The sequence below is a fragment of the Phyllobates terribilis genome, unplaced genomic scaffold, assembly GCF_046119375.1.
Source record: "Phyllobates terribilis strain yellow unplaced genomic scaffold, ASM4611937v1 Scaffold_1__5_contigs__length_1240528914, whole genome shotgun sequence".
Classification (NCBI taxonomy): domain Eukaryota; kingdom Metazoa; phylum Chordata; class Amphibia; order Anura; family Dendrobatidae; genus Phyllobates; species Phyllobates terribilis.
Genome location: NW_027362761.1, coordinates 187,264,005 through 187,283,713, shown reverse-complemented (window position 1 = coordinate 187,283,713; position 19,709 = coordinate 187,264,005).

Here is a 19,709-nt window from a genome sequence, read left to right as displayed (position 1 = left end):
TGGTTCTGCAGGTGGGGACCACAGACAACATTTCAGTTCCAATGCTTTTTGGCTGATGTTTTGGTCACTTTTGAATGTTGGTTGTGCTTTCACACTCGTGGTAGCATGAGACGGACTCTACAACCCACAGAAGTTGCTCAGGTAGTGCAGCTCATCCAGGATGGCACATTCATGCGAGCTGTGGCAAGAAGGTTTCCTGTGTCTGTCAGCGTAGTGACCAGAGGCGCTACCAGGAGACAGGTCAGTATACAAGGAGACGTGGAGGGGGCAACAACCCAGCAGCAGGACCACTACCTCCGCTTTTGTGCAAGGAGGAAAAGGAGGAGCACTGCCAGAGCCCTGCAAAATGACCTCCAGCAGGCCACAAATGTGCATGTGTCTGCACAAACGGTTAGAAACCGACTCCATGAGGGTGGTATGAGGGCCCGACATCCACAGAAGGGGGTTGTGCTCACAGCCCAACACCGTGCAGGATGCTTTTCATTTGCCACAGAACACCAGGATTGGCAAAGTCGTCACTGGCGCCCTGTGCTCTTCACAGATGAAAGCAGGTTCACACTGAGCACATGTGACAGATGTGACAGAGTTTGGAGACGCCATGGAGAGCGATCTGCTGCCTGCAACATCTTTCAGCATGACCGGTTTGGCAGTGGGTCAGTAATGGTGTGGGGTGGCATTTCTTTGGAGGGCCGCACAGCCCTCCATGTGCTCGCCAGAGGTAGCCTGACTGCCATTAGGTACAGAGATGAGATCCTCAGACCCCTTGTGAGACCATATGCTGGTGCGGTTGGCCCAGGGTTCCTCCTAATGCAGGACAATGCCAGACCTCATGTGGCTGGAGTGGGTCATCAGTTCCTGCAAGATGAAGGTATTGAAGCTATGGACAGGCCCGCCCGTTCCCCTGACCTGAATCCGATTGAGCACATCTGGGACATCATGTCTCGCTCCATCCACCAACGTCACGTTGCACCACAGACTGTCCAGTAGTTGGCGGATGCTTTAGTCCAGGTCTGGGAGGAGATCCCACAGGAGACCATCCGCAACCTCATCAGGAGCATGCCCAGGCGTTGTAGGGAGGTCATACAGGCACGTGGAGGCCACACACCATAATGAGCCTCATTTTGACTTGTTTTAAGGACATTACATCAAAGTTGGATCAGCCTGTAGTGTGTTTTTCCACTTTAATTTTGGGGGTGACTGCAAATCCAGGCCTCCATTGGTTAATACATTTGATTTCCATTGATGATTTTTGGGTGATTTTGTTGTCAGCACATTCAATTTTGTACAGAACAAAGTATTCAATGAGAATATTTCATTCATTCAGATCTAGGATGTGTTATTTGAGTGTTCTCTTTATTTTTTTGAGCAGTGTATATATACATATATATATATATATATTTTTTGCCTAAAATACAAAGGACATGTGTCATCTTTAACTTTAGGCCTTTTAGAGATCATTTCATCTTCAACTTGCTTAAATGTTCACAAAATCAGTAATTTTAACCATGGGTGCCCAAACTTTTACATGTCACTGTATCTATCTATCTATCTATCTATCTATCTATCTATCTATCTATACCATATCTATCTAGGTATCTATCTACCTATCTATCTATCTATCTATCTATCTATCTATCTATAATAGCTGCATTGTTTAGGAAGGTTGTGAGTTCTTGCATCCATTAAGTTTTTCTGTATTTTCTCAAATAGTTAAATATTTTTTACAACTTCTGATTTATGTACATAATTAGAATGGCTGCTGCAGTAATAAATCAATAACTATTTGTAAATGAAGAGCTGCTAGTTCTGCTATTTTGGAGCATTGCTAGTGACTCCTGATGGATACATTTTAAGTCACAATTAATTAGCTTGCATTTTTTTATGTTACATTCCTCGTGGCCTGCTGTCCTGCCAAATGTTAGAGATTTCTACATGAGAGGAAAGCTAACAATGTACATAAAATGTGTACTCACATAGTTATTGACCTAAAAATGTTCATAATGACTTGTGAGTAGAGATGAGCAAATCAATTGGATGCAAATCAAATTCTAGTCCAATTTGCAATGTGAATCAACAAAAAATGCCTTCTGACTTTTTGAACAATACTGACATTTGCATCAACCACAGAAGGCTGACATGATCTCTGCCATGACCTCCTCCCCATAATATCTTGCAGCTATGACATCACTTTCTTATAGTGTTGTAAATCAGGATGTAATATTGTAGCCTGAATAAAAGCAGAGACAGGGTATGCAGCAGCCATTTTAGTGTGATTTAAGATAATGAAAATGTGTCAGTGCTTATAGATCTACAATAGAGGTATGAGGGGAAAGCCCTAAAACATTTGAGAAATGTGTAATGTGTTGCACAATTGCAGCAGTGAAGATGATAAGTGTAGTAACCTGTAAATAATACAGATATTCAACTGATAGGGGGAGAGAGATAGAAAAAGTGCTAACAGCCGTAGTGACAGAGACAGTGTGATTGATCACTGATATGTTTCTGTCATCTGTCCTGCTGCATTTGAATTAGAATTACATTTTTGCTTCATAATGCAATAGAAAGCAGCAGCAAAGCAGCACAATATTTTTTACGGAAAACGTAATTATCTGAAATTATTTTGACACATAGTTTCATTTTGCTTGTCACAAATAACTGCACTGAGTTTTTGCATTTTCTTTTGCCATCCTTGGGGTTTGAATATTTGAAGTTAAAAAAACTGTCAAAAGACAAATTATGGTGTTGCACAAAATTTAGAAGTGACAATGGCAATTTATATGGTAGTGTAAAACAAACAAAAAAATACGACCACCACTGTAATTAGCCGTCTTGGCAGTATTACATCTAAAAAGAGGCCGCAATTGGCCTCCTTTGCCTCCAACACGCATATTATTGGGGAGGAAACAGAAGGCACATCGCTCATCTCAATCGCAACAGTATGATGTTACTTTTAACAGCGACACCATCAGTTTGAATCACTGTTCTGCAAAGAACAGCCTGCGTTATCAAAACTAAAAGTGTGTTTTTTTATTTAAAAATATGAAATGTCTGTTAGTGACCTATGTAACTAAATGTGCTGTTGGTTACTTTCAGTTACCATCCATTTCTGTGGAGTGGTCTATTTCATATTACTAAGGACTGTCATTGTTTAAAAGAGTTTGGAAGGGGTTGGAAACAATCCTAAGAAACTTCAGAGTGTTGGCTGTGTGCACACGGTGTGTTTTTGATGCGTTTTTTCCACGCGGAATTGGCCCCAAAAATGCTTGGGAATCCTTATGCCAGTCTATGTGAATCCTGAAGTGCTGTGCACATGATCAGTATTTTTCCTTTGAGGATTTGATGTACATTCAAGTCCACAGCATGTCAATTCTTTGTGCATTTTTGCCTGCGTTTTTCACATTGAATACACTGCAAAAAACGCACAAAAAAACATGCGGATCTAGAGATGCAGAAACGCTGTAGAAATTTCTGCACAAACTACTCAACATGCACACATACCCTAACACATGTCTTTTCAGGGCAATTGGAGCAATATTGCAATTGTGAATCAATTTGCTACAAATCAAATTTTTGAGAAAAATTTGGCTTATTGGGGAATTCAAATTTAAAAATATTCGATCATGTCTAAAAGACTTCAGTCACTCTATGTGATTGCTAATAGCCAAATTGTGGCAGAGTGTGATGCTCAAACTGTCACAATTCCACTGTATTCCCTGTATGAGTGGACAGTCAGGTGATAGTAAGTATCAAACATGGCTCTCATGTTTAAAGAATATTAGGCTAGGTTCCCATTAAAGCACCACTCCAGTGTTTGTTTGCTTTTCAGCACTGAAGTGGCAGTTTAAATCTAAGCCCCCTGCCCCCAGTTATATATAGTGCCCCCAGTCAGCTACATCACACGCTCTCAATACAGTTTATGAGAGCCAGAACGAGGTTCTGATAGACTTGAATAGAAAAGTCACCTCTTCACAGCTCCATGAAACACTGGAGATGCTAGCAGGTCACCTTTCACCAGAGACCGACCGGAGCAACATTGGATGAAGGCAGCGGCAGGTGAGTATCAGACAGGGGGCAGGGGACTTACATTTAAAGCACCACTTCAGCGGTCCAATACAAAAGAACGGTATGAGTTGAGCGAGTCTAGTCCAAATGTGGCTGCAGGTATGCATATCACATACTTGCGGTCACATGAACCACCTGGTTTCCCCACTGGCACTGGAGAATCCTGACAATGTGTACAGTGAGAATTAACAAGACTGCAATTGTAGCACCCTGAGGATTCGGCTGCTACAGGGGTATTGCACCTCAACCCAGAGGTGTGATATTCCACTCCCGGGTAAGGATGGAGTGTGGAACTGAGCTCAGAAAGCTGCATGCACTACACACATCCCATTTCCGAGGAACAGACCAACGGTACTCCCACTTAGAAATGTGCAGGTACGACCGAGTCTGTTCCTGGCTGGAGTGGGAGGGGGGTGGTACATCCCAAGTAGTGTAGGGGCAGATAGGGGGAGCAGCCTGGGTAAAGATAGGAGCTCATTGGGTGCTGGTCACCTGAGCTCACACATAGAGGGTGTATATAAGGTGGGCACCAACTAAGAACAGGGTCAGTCAGTCAGTCTTTGCAGAGAAGTAAGAAGCAGAGGAGCAGAGCAGCCCCAGAGAGAGAGAGAGGAGAAAGCAAGAGAGACCCAGAGGGGGAAACAGAAGAGAGGACTCTGAGACTCCAAATCCAATCCACGGGTGAAGAGTCGGCATCAGGGTACCGGAACCCAAGCTGGTGGGGGCAAAAACACACCCCAGCCAGAGACCGGAGGCCGTGGGCAGCGTCTGCCACGGCCACCCACCACATCCACCCCGAAAGCATACCACGTGGAGGGTCAGGGAACCCAAGGCCAAGGGTCTCCCAACAGAAGGCCCGAGGGAGCTGGACCTGGGTGGATCACTAGTGGGGACGGCCAGAGAAAGGACAGAAGGAGAGCTCAGGGTCACGCTCCGGACTCGCTTGGGGGTTGGCTGGATCCAGGACCTGGTGGATGCAGCACGGCTCGGGAGGTCACTTGAAGCTGGAGTGACCGGAACATCAGCAGTGAGTAAATACCCTTAACTGCATAACCCGACTCTGTCTTCCTTTAACATCTATGCTGCACCACCACAACCCCCATCCTCTGCACCTGACCCCCTGAGGCTATACCCCACCCGTTGGGGGTTATACCATCAAAAGCTGCACCTACACCATCAGCCTCAGCGGACCCTGCTGCAGCGGCGGCCATAGTGACCGCAATACAACGGGTGGCGTAGTCGACATTAAGAACTTATTAACATCTGTAGGACTGCCACATACAACTGAGTTTGACACCCTGGGCACGGACCGGGTCACAGCCACTCGGAAGACTACAACTCCCATCTGATCCGGCTCCGGATATTCCCCCTAAAGAATATGGCCCAGGGGGCGCGTCAACTTTGGCGTAGTCGGCAGGATTACGTGCCCGCAACACCCGGGTACTGCGTGCCTGAAGAAAAGAACAAGTTTACCTCAAAAAGAAGTCTCCTGCCGGTTCCGGAGGGTCCCCGCCATCGGACCCCATCACCAGTCGATTCCCGCCGGTTGTCCGCCATTAACAGCGTTTTCCCGCCATCTGCAGTTTCCCGCCACTGGGAAGCGGTTCCCGCCATTTCCAAAGGTTTCCCGCCTTGGAAGAGCGGACGCCATTATGGGCGTGCCAGAGGGTGGCGAGAGGCCACCTCCCATCGTGGGCCAGGACCGAAAATGGCGCCAAAAGTGGAAACCGCCCCCACCAACAGAGACTGTGATGCTAGAGGTGTCTGTCAGCGTGAAAGAACTGCCCCTGGAGCTGACAGTCACCAAGTGGCCCCGGGACCGCCCTCGAGGTGGGAGGAGACGAAAGGAGAGAACAAAGATGGGTGCCGCCTGGAGCAGTCTAGAGCGAGCGCACCCGGAGGCAAGAAGCCTGGAGAAGAGTATCGGAGGAGCTTACCCGGAGATGGCGAGAAAGCAGAGCAGCACCGGCCCGCTGGCCAGGAGCCTGCTGGAGACGACTGTAGGAGAGCAGAGCAGCACCGACCCGTTGGTCAGGAGCCTGCTGGAAACAACGACCCCACTAGGCCTAGTGGAGGTCCTAGCACAGCTCCCCCGAGACCGGGAGTGTGCACAGACCGCTCTGGAGGGCCTCGCAAGGAGGATGGCCCGGGTGCAGCGAGAGACGTTGGCGGAGTGGAGCCGTGAGATGGCCCAGCGGACCGAGACCTGTGAGCGGAGCACGCCACCCGAGACGAGGAGACAGACCGCCTCTGAGGATGGCGCGGGAGGACTGAAGGCCGGAGACGGCGCCGAGAAGGGAGCCGAACGAGTGGAGGCAGGTAAAGGGGACGTCTATACCCCAGACCGGGAAACCGCGTACCTGCCCCAGCTCCCCGTCGCAGAGCCCGAAGTCTATCCTGCCGTGCCCATCGCTGCAACGTCACCGCCGCAGACTAGGCCTCAAACGGGAGCCGCGACCCCTGTGACGTCACACGCCTCGACCCCGAGCGTGACCAAGCAGGAAGTACCACCAGCCTGGTCGCAAGGCCTAGTACCCCCGGGCGCCGCAATACCAACAGCGCCCCCTACCTCCGCGGAGCCCCCGGCCTGGTCGCAGGGCCAAGTAGCCCAGGGCGCCGCCGTCCTTACGGTGCCCTTTACCTTCCAGATACCCCAGGCCTGGCCGCAAGGCCCGGGCAACCCGGGCGCTAACACCACCGCGCCCATAAGACCAAGAGTGCCGCATCTGGGAGAGGACCTGTACGCCCAGCATACGTGCCCGGATGGGCAGCCATTTATATGGCCACCGGAGTTCCACCATCCCCGACTCCGGAGAGAGAGACCCCTGGATGAACCCCTGATCCCGGCTCCAAAGCCCGTAAAGAGGATCTCGCCCCCGCTAGCGGAAGCACAGTTTGAGTGGGACCCCACCGGAGAAGATCTTATGGGGTTCACTCAAGAGACTCGGGCAGCTGCAGCGGAGCGTGCTGAGTGCTGCCGCCAACAGCTCGAGGACTTCGAGAGGGAGCGGAGAGAGAGGCGGGTCCGGGAACAGCAAGCTCAAGTAAAGAGCGCGGAGCAGAAGAGCCGGGCCAGGAGAGACCCCCGTGCAGCGCATAGTCCCCGCACCACCGGGACTGTGATAAAGTTTAACCTGCAGCATGGGTGGGGCTTCATCCGAGACCACCACACCCTAGGCGACGTCTTCGTAACCAGGAGAGACGTTGAGTCCCACCTACCGGAGGGACACAGAGGTCGTGACCTTTACATCGGGGACGAGGTCACCTTCACCCGGCACAAGTGTGCCAAAGGTCCCTACGCCCTCCATGTGTATCGCCTGACGGAGGAAGAGCTGCGGTGTGAGGAGGAAGAGCAAGAGGACCCGGACGGGTCTGAAGCCAAAGGTAACCATAAAGCAAGAGCAGGAGGACGCCGTCGCTAAGGACAGCGAAGCAGAAGCTGTATATAGTTGCCCGTCGGGGCACCGTGAACTGAAACCGTGAACTGAAACTGAAACTGAAACTGAAACTGTTGCTGTTGCTAATATAGTCCCCGTTGGGACCAGCATGTGTGAACTGTTACCCGTATAACCTCTAAATCCCACTGACCGAGGACTGAGAGCGGTCATTCCTCCCTAATACCTGGCCGAGGACTGAGAGCGGCCATATCCCTTGTAAATAGTTGCGCGTCCTAAAGCGCCCCCTATTGGTTTTACAGGAAAACCACTTCCAAGAAAAGAGACTGTCGCACTTTACCCGGTCACGCGTTGCACAGTGACCGGAGGAGGAGCTAGAAGCGAGGAAAAGTCTACAAGAATGTTTTATATGAAAAAGTTTTATTGATATATATATATATAATGTTTTGTATGATGTTTTATATGTTTATGAAAAAAAAAAAAAAAATTGTATGTTTTGGTGTTTTGTTCTTACAGCCCGAGGACGTGCTGTGGTTTACCAGGGGGGAATGTAGCACCCTGAGGATTCGGCTGCTACAGGGGTATTGCACCTCAACCCAGAGGTGTGATATTCCACTCCCGGGTAAGGATGGAGTGTGGAACTGAGCTCAGAAAGCTGCATGCACTACACACATCCCATTTCCGAGGAACAGACCAACGGTACTCCCACTTAGAAATGTGCAGGTACGACCGAGTCTGTTCCTGGCTGGAGTGGGAGGGGGGTGGTACATCCCAAGTAGTGTAGGGGCAGATAGGGGGAGCAGCCTGGGTAAAGATAGGAGCTCATTGGGTGCTGGTCACCTGAGCTCACACATAGAGGGTGTATATAAGGTGGGCACCAACTAAGAACAGGGTCAGTCAGTCAGTCTTTGCAGAGAAGTAAGAAGCAGAGGAGCAGAGCAGCCCCAGAGAGAGAGAGAGGAGAAAGCAAGAGAGACCCAGAGGGGGAAACAGAAGAGAGGACTCTGAGACCCCAAATCCAATCCACGGGTGAAGAGTCGGCATCAGGGTACCGGAACCCAAGCTGGTGGGGGCAAAAACACACCCCAGCCAGAGACCGGAGGCCGTGGGCAGCGTCTGCCACGGCCACCCACCACATCCACCCCGAAAGCATACCACGTGGAGGGTCAGGGAACCCAAGGCCAAGGGTCTCCCAACAGAAGGCCCGAGGGAGCTGGACCTGGGTGGATCACTAGTGGGGACGGCCAGAGAAAGGACAGAAGGAGAGCTCAGGGTCACGCTCCGGACTCGCTTGGGGGTTGGCTGGATCCAGGACCTGGTGGATGCAGCACGGCTCGGGAGGTCACTTGAAGCTGGAGTGACCGGAACATCAGCAGTGAGTAAATACCCTTAACTGCATAACCCGACTCTGTCTTCCTTTAACATCTATGCTGCACCACCACAACCCCCATCCTCTGCACCTGACCCCCTGAGGCTATACCCCACCCGTTGGGGGTTATACCATCAAAAGCTGCACCTACACCATCAGCCTCAGCGGACCCTGCTGCAGCGGCGGCCATAGTGACCGCAATACAACGGGTGGCGTAGTCGACATTAAGAACTTATTAACATCTGTAGGACTGCCACATACAACTGAGTTTGACACCCTGGGCACGGACCGGGTCACAGCCACTCGGAAGACTACAACTCCCATCTGATCCGGCTCCGGATATTCCCCCTAAAGAATATGGCCCAGGGGGCGCGTCACAATCACATCAAGTGACTGCAGATTTTTGTGCCTAACTAGGAAGACCTCTTTTAGAAGGACCCACAAGTTTTCAATTAGGTTTAGTCAGGTGAGGAAGGGGGCCATGTCATTATTCTTTCATTCTTTCATCATTCTTTCATTCATTGGCCTTTACTGACTAGCCAAGCAGTGGAGACTTTGATGCATGCAATGGAACATTGTCTGCATAAAATCATGGTTTTCTTGAAAAATACAGACTCTTTCCTGTACTACTGCTTAAAAAAAGTGTCTTCTAAAAACTGGCAGTATGTTTGGGAGGTGATTTTGAGTCCATCTTCCATCCAGAAAAGGTCCAGCTAGCTCATTCTTAATGATAACAGCCAATAGCAATATCCCACCTCCATCTTGCTGGCGTATAATTCAAAGTAGAGGTCCATCTGGTCTGTCAAAAGTCACTCTCATCTCATAAGTTCATAAAACCCTTGAAATATCTGTCTTCAGATATTTGTTTGCCCAGTCTTGACGTTTAGTGTATGTCTTGTTCAGTAGTGGTCGGATTTCATGTTTGATTCTTCTCAAATGCTCGGCCATTAAAGATCATCTTTTTTTTTTTCAAAATGTTTTTTGTTACCCTATAGACTATTTGCAACAAAACTTTTGATAGTTCTGTGATCGCCCCAATATCTTAACAGTTTTAGGAGTGCTGCATCCCACTGAAAGACTTTTAAAGGGAACTTGTCAAAAGGTTTTACCCATATAAAGTATGGATGCTACCATTAGGGCCTTTTATACAGCATACTGGAATGCTGTAAAAAGTCCCCGTCCAGTCTGCAGATCCCAAAAAATAGCTTTTATTATACTTACAGGCGGGCGGTCCGGTCTGATGGGCGTTGCTGGTCTTGATCCAGCGCCTCCTTACTTCTTGCGATCGCCATCCTTCTTCCCTGCTTTGTGTGGATGATGCGTCCTACGTCATCCACACAGTGTCCTCCATCATGCACCTGCGCAGGTGCACTTCTCTCTACCCTGTAGAGGGCAGAGTAAAGTTCTATAGTGCGCATGCACTAGGAAATGCCAAAGAGGGCCTGTGGCCTGGAAGTAAAGCCAGCGCATGCACACTAGAGTACTTTGCTTCAAAACAATTTGGATTTTTTTCCATTTACAGAACATTGAATAGTAAAATGAATGGGTCCATTCAAAACTACAACTGATCCTGCAAAAAACAAGCCCTAATACATTTAAGTCGATAGAAAAATGAACAAGCTACGCCTCTTGGAAGAAAAGGAGGTAAAATCAAAAGGGCAAACGAAAATCACTTACTCTGGGAGAGGTTGAAAGTAAAAATGATAAATCGTTACATTTTCAAACTGGTCACTGGGGAATTTTTTAGACTTTTACTTCCTGTTTTACGATAGCTACTGTACATGTATGAGGGCAGGTGCAGACAACCGTAATATTAGTCCGAGTGCGATCCGACAAACATCGCACCAGGACCAATGTTATGCTATGGAGCTGTGCATACATCAGATCTTTTTCCTTGTGCATGCTGCTAAAAAAATCACAGCATGCCCGACTTTAAACCAATGTTCTGAAAGTAATGCAAGTCAGTGAGTCCATGGAAAACATCAGACTGCACTTGGACGACATCTGAATGCAGTACGATTACTACGCACTGACAGAATGGAGAAGATGGAGACATTTTTTTCTATGTCTTCTCCGCATCTTAGAGAATCGGATCACACTATGATGACACTCAGCTCAAACTCTGATCAGACTGTGATTAGCGCAATTGGCCCGATTCTCTTGGATGAGAGAATACACGATCATCTGCAGCTGCCCTTAAAGCAACTAATAAGTGTTTGCAAAGGTCATTGTTTGTGAGAAGAAAGGGAGCAGGGTAAGCATTGACATCACCTATTGTGATTGGTGGATACTGTGCTTTTAGCTGTGTACAGAAATGTTATTTGTCATTGTAATCCTGCCTCTGATGATAAGGAGTTTGCTGAAAACTTTTCATTAGTGAACAGAAAGCATGAGTCTAAAGTAGCCCCAATTGACAGTATGAAATCTCATCAGTACTATTTTTGTTTTTTACAGATCGTGATATGAAATAAAACATTGAAAAAAATACATGTAACACAAAAGTCTGATTTTAATAATAGGTCACTTTCACAATCTTTTCAAAAAGGACGTGTTGACTCTTGACTGGTCTGTTTCAGAAAATACTTGTATCTCACATGAAATCATATTGTAACACTTTTCCTTAAAACGTTATGACGTACACAGTTCCTTTGTTAAACCTACTAGAAATGCATTATCAAATTAAGATGGAAGTAAGTCCCTAAATGTATTAATATTATATATTATACAGCTTACATCTGCCTCTATTAGCAGTGATTGGTGCGCCCAACAATTACTGTTATTAATGTCTTAAATGTCAATCACATTGACAGCAGCATTCAAGCACCGATATCCAGCCCGGACATTAGTTCAGGCACCTGTCGGACCCCCTCTTGACCTAATCGCAGGGAGCTGATGGGTCACTATGAAAGCCAGGAACTCGAATTTCATAGTCTCACTTGGAATTCTTTTTGCCATTTTCCTTTCATATATATGGTAAAATGAATGGAATAATTCAAAACCACAACTCTATCGTAAGAGACATACCCTCATACATCTATGTTGGTGCAACAATAAAAATAACTGAAGGCTATTTGAAAGAGAAGAAGAAAAAATGAAAACGCAATAAAGAAAATTGACTGCGTCCTTATGGAGTTAATAAATATAGCAATTTACATTAGAAACTTATACTTTATACATATAATAGAGATGAGCGAATCTTTTAAAATTTGCATTTGTCTCATTCGCCAAATCTTTCCACGAAGTTTAATTCTCAGAATCGAAAATACTCCAAAGCCTACAATTGCCCTGAAAACCATTTATGACGTCATTCTCTTTTCCTCACACACTAATCTTCTTCACTGCTGTGCTGTCACTCCCACAGTCTTTAGGATGACATAGATGGGTTATTTTAGCTAAAAAAAAATTGAAATAAAAGCAAATGAATTCCATAATTGCAAGAAAAAAATAATTCAACTCTGCAAACTGTCGCCTTATAGTTTCTTCAGCCTTTTATGGCTTTTCTCCCTATCTCTTTGACTAAGCTGAGCCATCCTCTCAATATTCAGATTCAACATAAGATGGTTGCTACGTTCCTTGTCTCAGCTTTTATACAAGCTCTGATAGTCCCTCCTGATTGTCTGTGCTATAGCATATGATGTGATAGCTGCAAGGCTTTATGGGGAAGCAGCCTGCCGGTCTATATCAGAGGTATTATGAACTTTTTCTGCCTCGTGTAATATTTTCTATTGCATAAAATCGTGGTGACCAATTTGTTGATTTGCTTGGAGTGAATTGCAGGATCTAGGAAATTCAGTAAAAAATTGATAGAAATTGGATTTCCATTGAATTGATGGGCTCATCTCTAACATGCACTCTTCAACATTGAAATTACAACATCAAGAAGAACAACCCATAATGTTGTGTAAATCAGTGGAGTAGCATATGTCACTAAGATCTGCAAATTACATTTTCAAGCTACTAGCTTGGCATATGGGACGGAATTTATAACCAGGTTGAAAGCTATTTTTTTTTTCAGCTACATGAAATCTCAAAAACAGGATGATTTCGGGATGATTGTGCAATGCCTCCATTTCATCATTGTTCTAGTTATTCCTATTGAGATTGACAGATTCCTTGAAGAGAGAGACCTTAATTTTTCATTCTGGCAGATTGCAGTGCATGTAGGCCAAGATGTCAGCACTGTTTAACAATGTGTGTCCCAGTGCTTGGGAGAACAATGACAAACTAGAATTACAACAAGAGGTACACAGATTTGAACCTATGTATGGACGGATCGTCAGATTAAAATAATGGATCAGCGTGATCCATTCTGCACTGGAAGTGAAATTTGACATCAATTTCCAGGCCTAAAATATCAAGAAGTGTCTACACAAACCATCAGAATGCATTTTCATGACATTGGGCTATGAGCCAGGGGCCCAGCTACAGGTAATTCTGATGACTACATGCCTCCACTCTCAAAGACTATCATGGTACAGAGCAAGACAGTGTTGGAGGCTGAAATGAAGGTGTATTCTTTTTAGCCATCTGTCCCGCATTAGACTTGTACAAAATGATAGCTAGAGATTGATCTGGAGACCACTTGGGTAATTCCATGAAGAGGCCTTCATGGGGGAACATCACAGTCCCACTCCCGGTATTCTGGTGGGGTTGGCATAATGTATGGTAGTCAGACATCTCTAGTCTTCATTCCAGTGACACTGACAGCTTGGTGTTACATTAATTTGGTGGTGGAACCAGTAGTACAGCCATTTTTCCAAAGCGTCCCAGGAGCCGTTTTGCATCATGACAATTCTGAAATGTGCAACCATGGCCATGTTACCATTTTCTCTAGACTTTTCATACACATCTGCATGATTTTGGCAATTGCAAAGGACAATTCCTCAGACAACCATTAATAACCCCATTGATAACATGACAAGGTGAGTAAGTGTGTGTACAGTGGGTACGGAAAGTATTCAGGCCCCTTTAAATTTTTCACTCTGTTTCATTGTAGCCATTTGGTAAATTCTAAAAAGTTCACTTTTTTTCTCATTAAAGTACACTCTGCACCCCATCTTGACTGAAAAAAAAACAGAAATGTAGAAATGTTTGCAAATTTATTAAAAAAGAAAAACTGAAATATCACATGGTCATAAGTGATATTTTTTTTTCTTTTTTAATACATTTGCAAAAATTTCTACATTTCTGTTGTTTTTCAGTCAAGATGGGGTTCAGAGTGTACTTTAATGAGAAAAAAAATGAACTTTTTAGAATTTACCAAATGGCTGCAATGAAACAAAGAGTGAAAAATTTAAAGGGGTCTGAATACTTTCCGTACCCACTGTATCTCTGCGTGAGCCGCTCATACTCAATACTGAATAAATTAAGATGTTTTGAACATTATCTTTTCATTTTTTCCCCATTTGCATATCATTGGCAAGTCTATTGATCCTGTGATTTTCATAATTCCATGACTTTTCCTTCTTGGTGTTGCAATTTCAATGTTGAGGAGCATAGATACATTTTTGCGTGAACACTAGAATAGCAGTATATATTCGGCATTTGCATACATAGTATCTTTCTAATGTCAGATGTTATTTTAGAAACTTTTCTTATTAAGTTCTTGTCTTTTTGGTCACGTTTAAATTGATAGAGGCTTTTATGGAAGGAGAAGGGGGAGGAGAGCACTACACTATTGCAAGGATTTTCAACTGCGCTTGTTTGTAAGGTTTTATAATCTTCCACAATAAAGAATGTTACAAGGTTATTTAGTATTAAAAGTCCTTGATTAATGTAAGAGTCACAAAAAGCTGATTTGTATTAGTTTTTCCATGTATACAAACATTCACATTTTATGTGTCATACGCGATAAACATATGACTAGTGTTGAGCGATACCTTCCGATATCGGGAAATATCGGATCGGATTGGATCGGACCGATACCGAAAAAGTATCGGATATCGCCGATTCCGATACCGGAAACCAATGCAAGTCAATGGGACATAAATATCGGAATTAAAATAAACCCTTTCTTTCCTTGTAGGTTATTTCTACATGAAGGAAAACAACTAAGAATAATGTAGAATGTATTGGGGGAGGTGGGGGAGACAATAAAGGCATAGAGGTTTAGCCCAGTCAAATGGAATAGCAGGAATTAATATTTTTTTATTATGTTCTGAGTTACGGAAATATTAACTATGTTAAGTATTTTTATATTTTGTCAGATATTTATGTTTCACTACTTCCATGCTCTTCACCTTCTTTTTTACTTCTCCCACACTTTCTCCTTCATCATCCTCAGCATCTTTTTCATCCACTTCTTCTTCACCTTCTTCTTCTTCACCTTCTTCGTATTATTCTTTTTTTTACATTCTTCATATTCTACTTCTTCATCTTCTTCATATTCTTCTTCTTCATCATATTCTTATTTGTGACAGGCATTCCTGTAGTTGTTATCTATAAAAGGTTGGACATTACACCTTTCGTTCTGCCCGTCACAAAAGATTTACAACAGGATTTGTCCGCGTTCAGTTTGGCCTGCAGCAGCAGGTCTTTTCCAGGGGCACACGAGGAGGAACGGACTCACCCCCATACACTGCTTAGTCATCTTCTGCTTATAATTTAGATATTATCTTTTGCTCTGATTTTTAGTCTTATGCTTAATGTTCTTCCGCTTTTTGTTCTGCAGCTTCTTGTATTTCTGCTTCTTGGTTTTCTGTCTCTTGTTTTTCTGTATCTTGGTGCTTGTCTTCTCTTCTTTGTCTTCTTGGTCAACTTCTTCAGGGTCATCTTCTTGGTCTTCTTCGGGGTGGTCTTCAGGGTCGTCGTCTTCGGGGGTCCTCGTCTTCGGGGTCCTCGTCTTCTTCGGGTTGGTCTTCTGGGTCCTCGTCTTCGGGGTCCTCGTCTTCTTCGGGGTGGTCTTCAGGGTCCTCGTCTTCTTCGGGGTGGTCTTCAGGGTCCTCGTCTTCAGGGTCATTGTCTTCGGGGTCCTCGTCTTCTTAGGGTTGGTCTTCAGGGTCCTCGTCTTCAGGGTCCTCGTCAGGGAGATCCAGAGTGATTACCAAGAACCATTTCAAAAAGCTTGAACTTGGAAATGTAGCAGAAGGTACAAGAAAGCTGAGGAACTACCGAGGACCAGCTGACGGTACTGGAACCCGGATGGATAGCAGAAGGTACAAGAGCCAATGGAACTACCGAGGACCAGCTGATGTTACTGGAACTCGGTTACTAAGCAGGAGGTACCTGTGCCAGAAAGCACTACCAAGGACCAGCAGACGTTGGTGGAACTTGGATACCGAGAAGGAGGCACCTAATCCAAAGGCACTGCCGAGAACCAGCTGACGGTACTGGAACCCGGATGGGTAGCAGAAGGTACAAGAGCCAATGGAACTACCGAGGACCAGCTGATGTTACTGGAACCCGGATGGGTAGCAGAAGGTACAAGAGCCAATGGAACTACCGAGGACCAGCTGATGTTACTGGAACTCGGTTACTAAGCAGGAGGTACCTGTGCCAGAAAGCACTACCAAGGACCAGCAGACGTTGGTGGAACTTGGATACCGAGAAGGAGGCACCTAATCCAAAGGCACTGCCGAGAACCAGCTGACGGTACTGGAACCCGGATGGGTAGCAGAAGGTACCCATGTAAAAAAAAAGTTCAAGGCCGCGAGCCGGCCGCAGTTACCAAAACCCACAGTCCTACAGAGGGTGCTTGTCCTATTGGCACTATGGAACCAGCCTTCATTGCCAGATCCCGCAGCCCACATAGGAGTCACCTAAACTGCAGGCACCATAGAGTCGGCTAACCCGACCGCAACACGACAGGACAACGCATTGGAGGCAAAGTGACGTTGACACTACCCGGAAACAGCTGGCGTGCTGGAACCAGGCTGGGCAGGAGGGAGTACCCGTGCCAAAGACACTGCCGAGAACCAGCTGACGGTACTGGAACCCGGATGGGTAGCAGAAGATACAAGAGCAAATGGAACTACCGAGGACCAGCTGACGGTACTGGAACCCGGATGGGTAGCAGAAGGTACAAGAGCCAATGGAACTACCGAGGACCAGCTGATGTTACTGGAACTCGGTTACTAAGCAGGAGGTACCTGTGCCAGAAAGCACTACCAAGGACCAGCAGACGTTGGTGGAACTTGGATACCGAGAAGGAGGCACCTAATCCAAAGGCACTGCCGAGAACCAGCTGACGGTACTGGAACCCGGATGGGTAGCAGAAGGTACCCATGTAAAAAAAAAGTTCAAGGCCGCGAGCCGGCCGCAGTTACCAAAACCCACAGTCCTACAGAGGGTGCTTGTCCTATTGGCACTATGGAACCAGCCTTCATTGCCAGATCCCGCAGCCCACATAGGAGTCACCTAAACTGCAGGCACCATAGAGTCGGCTAACCCGACCGCAACACGACAGGACAACGCATTGGAGGCAAAGTGACGTTGACACTACCCGGAAACAGCTGGCGTGCTGGAACCAGGCTGGGCAGGAGGGAGTACCCGTGCCAAAGACACTGCCGAGAACCAGCTGACGGTACTGGAACCCGGATGGGTAGCAGAAGATACAAGAGCAAATGGAACTACCGAGGACCAGCTGACGGTACTGGAACCCGGATGGGTAGCAGAAGGTACAAGAGCCAATGGAACTACCGAGGACCAGCTGATGTTACTGGAACTCGGTTACTAAGCAGGAGGTACCTGTGCCAGAAAGCACTACCAAGGACCAGCAGACGTTGGTGGAACTTGGATACCGAGAAGGAGGCACCTAATCCAAAGGCACTGCCGAGAACCAGCTGACGGTACTGGAACCCGGATGGGTAGCAGAAGATACAAGAGCAAATGGAACTACCGAGGACCAGCTGACGGTACTGGAACCCGGATGGGTAGCAGAAGGTACAAGAGCCAATGGAACTACCGAGGACCAGCTGATGTTACTGGAACTCGGTTACTAAGCAGGAGGTACCTGTGCCAGAAAGCACTACCAAGGACCAGCAGACGCTGGTGGAACTTGGATACCGAGAAGGAGGCACCTAATCCAAAGGCACTGCCGAGAACCAGCTGACGGTACTGGAACCCGGATGGGTAGCAGAAGATACAAGAGCAAATGGAACTACCGAGGACCAGCTGACGGTACTGGAACCCGGATGGGTAGCAGAAGATACAAGAGCAAATGGAACTACCGAGGACCAGCTGACGGTACTGGAACCCGGATGGGTAGCAGAAGGTACAAGAGCCAATGGAACTACCGAGGACCAGCTGATGTTACTGGAACTCGGTTACTAAGCAGGAGGTACCTGTGCCAGAAAGCACTACCAAGGACCAGCAGATGTTGGTGGAACTTGGATACCGAGAAGGAGGCACCTAATCCAAAGGCACTGCCGAGAACCAGCTGACGGTACTGGAACCCGGATGGGTAGCAGAAGGTACCCATGTAAAAAAAAAGTTCAAGGCCGCGAGCCGGCCGCAGTTACCAAAACCCACAGTCCTACAGAGGGTGCTTGTCCTATTGGCACTATGGAACCAGCCTTCATTGCCAGATCCCGCAGCCCACATAGGAGTCACCTAAACTGCAGGCACCATAGAGTCGGCTAACCCGACCGCAACACGACAGGACAACGCATTGGAGGCAAAGTGACGTTGACACTACCCGGAAACAGCTGGCGTGCTGGAACCAGGCTGGGCAGGAGGGAGTACCCGTGCCAAAGACACTGCCGAGAACCAGCTGACGGTACTGGAACCCGGATGGGTAGCAGAAGGTACAAGAGCCAATGGAACTGCCGAGAACCAGCTGGCGGTGCTGGAGCCCAGGGTAAATACTAAAAACAGAAGAGCCAGAGGTGTATTTGGAGGAGGTTTTAAATCCGTACTACAGTGGATGTGGACAAAGCAGGAGAATTTGCCGGACACACAGCTGGGGATCAGCTGACGTTACTGAATCCCAATAACACTGGAGCAAGCGTTGACTGTGCAGACGGCACTTCTGAGCAGCAACTAGCGGTATTGGAGCCCAGGGTAAATACTAAAAACGGAGGAGCCAGAGGTGTAATTGGAGCAAGTTTTAAATAAGTAGCACAGTGAATATGGACAGAGCAGGAGAAATTGCCGTGAACACAGCAGGGGAACAGCTGACGTTACCGAACCCCAATAACACCGCAGCAAGTGTTGACTGTGCAGACGGCACTTCCGAGCGCCAACTGGCGGTGCTGGAGCCCAGGGATAAGAATGAAAACAGAGGAGCCAGAGGTGTAATTGGAGCAACTTTAAAATCTGTAGTAGTGAGAATGTGGACAGAGCAGGAGAAATTGCCGTCCGCACAGCAGGGGAACAGCTGACGTTACTGAACCCCAATAACATGGTAGCAAGTGTTGACTGTGCAGACAGCACTTCCGAGCGCCAACTGGCGGTGCTGGAGCCCAGGGATAAGAATGAAAACAGAGGAGCCAGAGGTGTAATTCGAGCAACTTTAAAATCTGTAGTAGTGAGAATGTGGACAGAGCAGGAGAAATTGCCGTCCGCACAGCAGGGGAACAGCTGACGTTACTGAACCCCAATAACACGGCAGCAAGTGTTGACTGTGCAGACAGCACTTCCGAGCGCCAACTGGCGGTGTTGGAGCCCAGGGTAAATACTAAAAACGGAGGAGCCAGAGGTGTAATTGGAGCAAGTTTTAAATAAGTAGCACAGTGAATATGGACAGAGCAGGAGAAATTGCCGCGAACACAGCAGGGGAACAGCTGACGTTACTGAACCCCAATAACATGGTAGCAAGTGTTGACTGTGCAGACGGCACTTCCGAGCGCCAACTGGCGGTGCTGGAGCCCAGGGATAAGAATGAAAACAGAGGAGCCAGAGGTGTAATTCGAGCAACTTTAAAATGTGTAGTACAGTGGATGTGG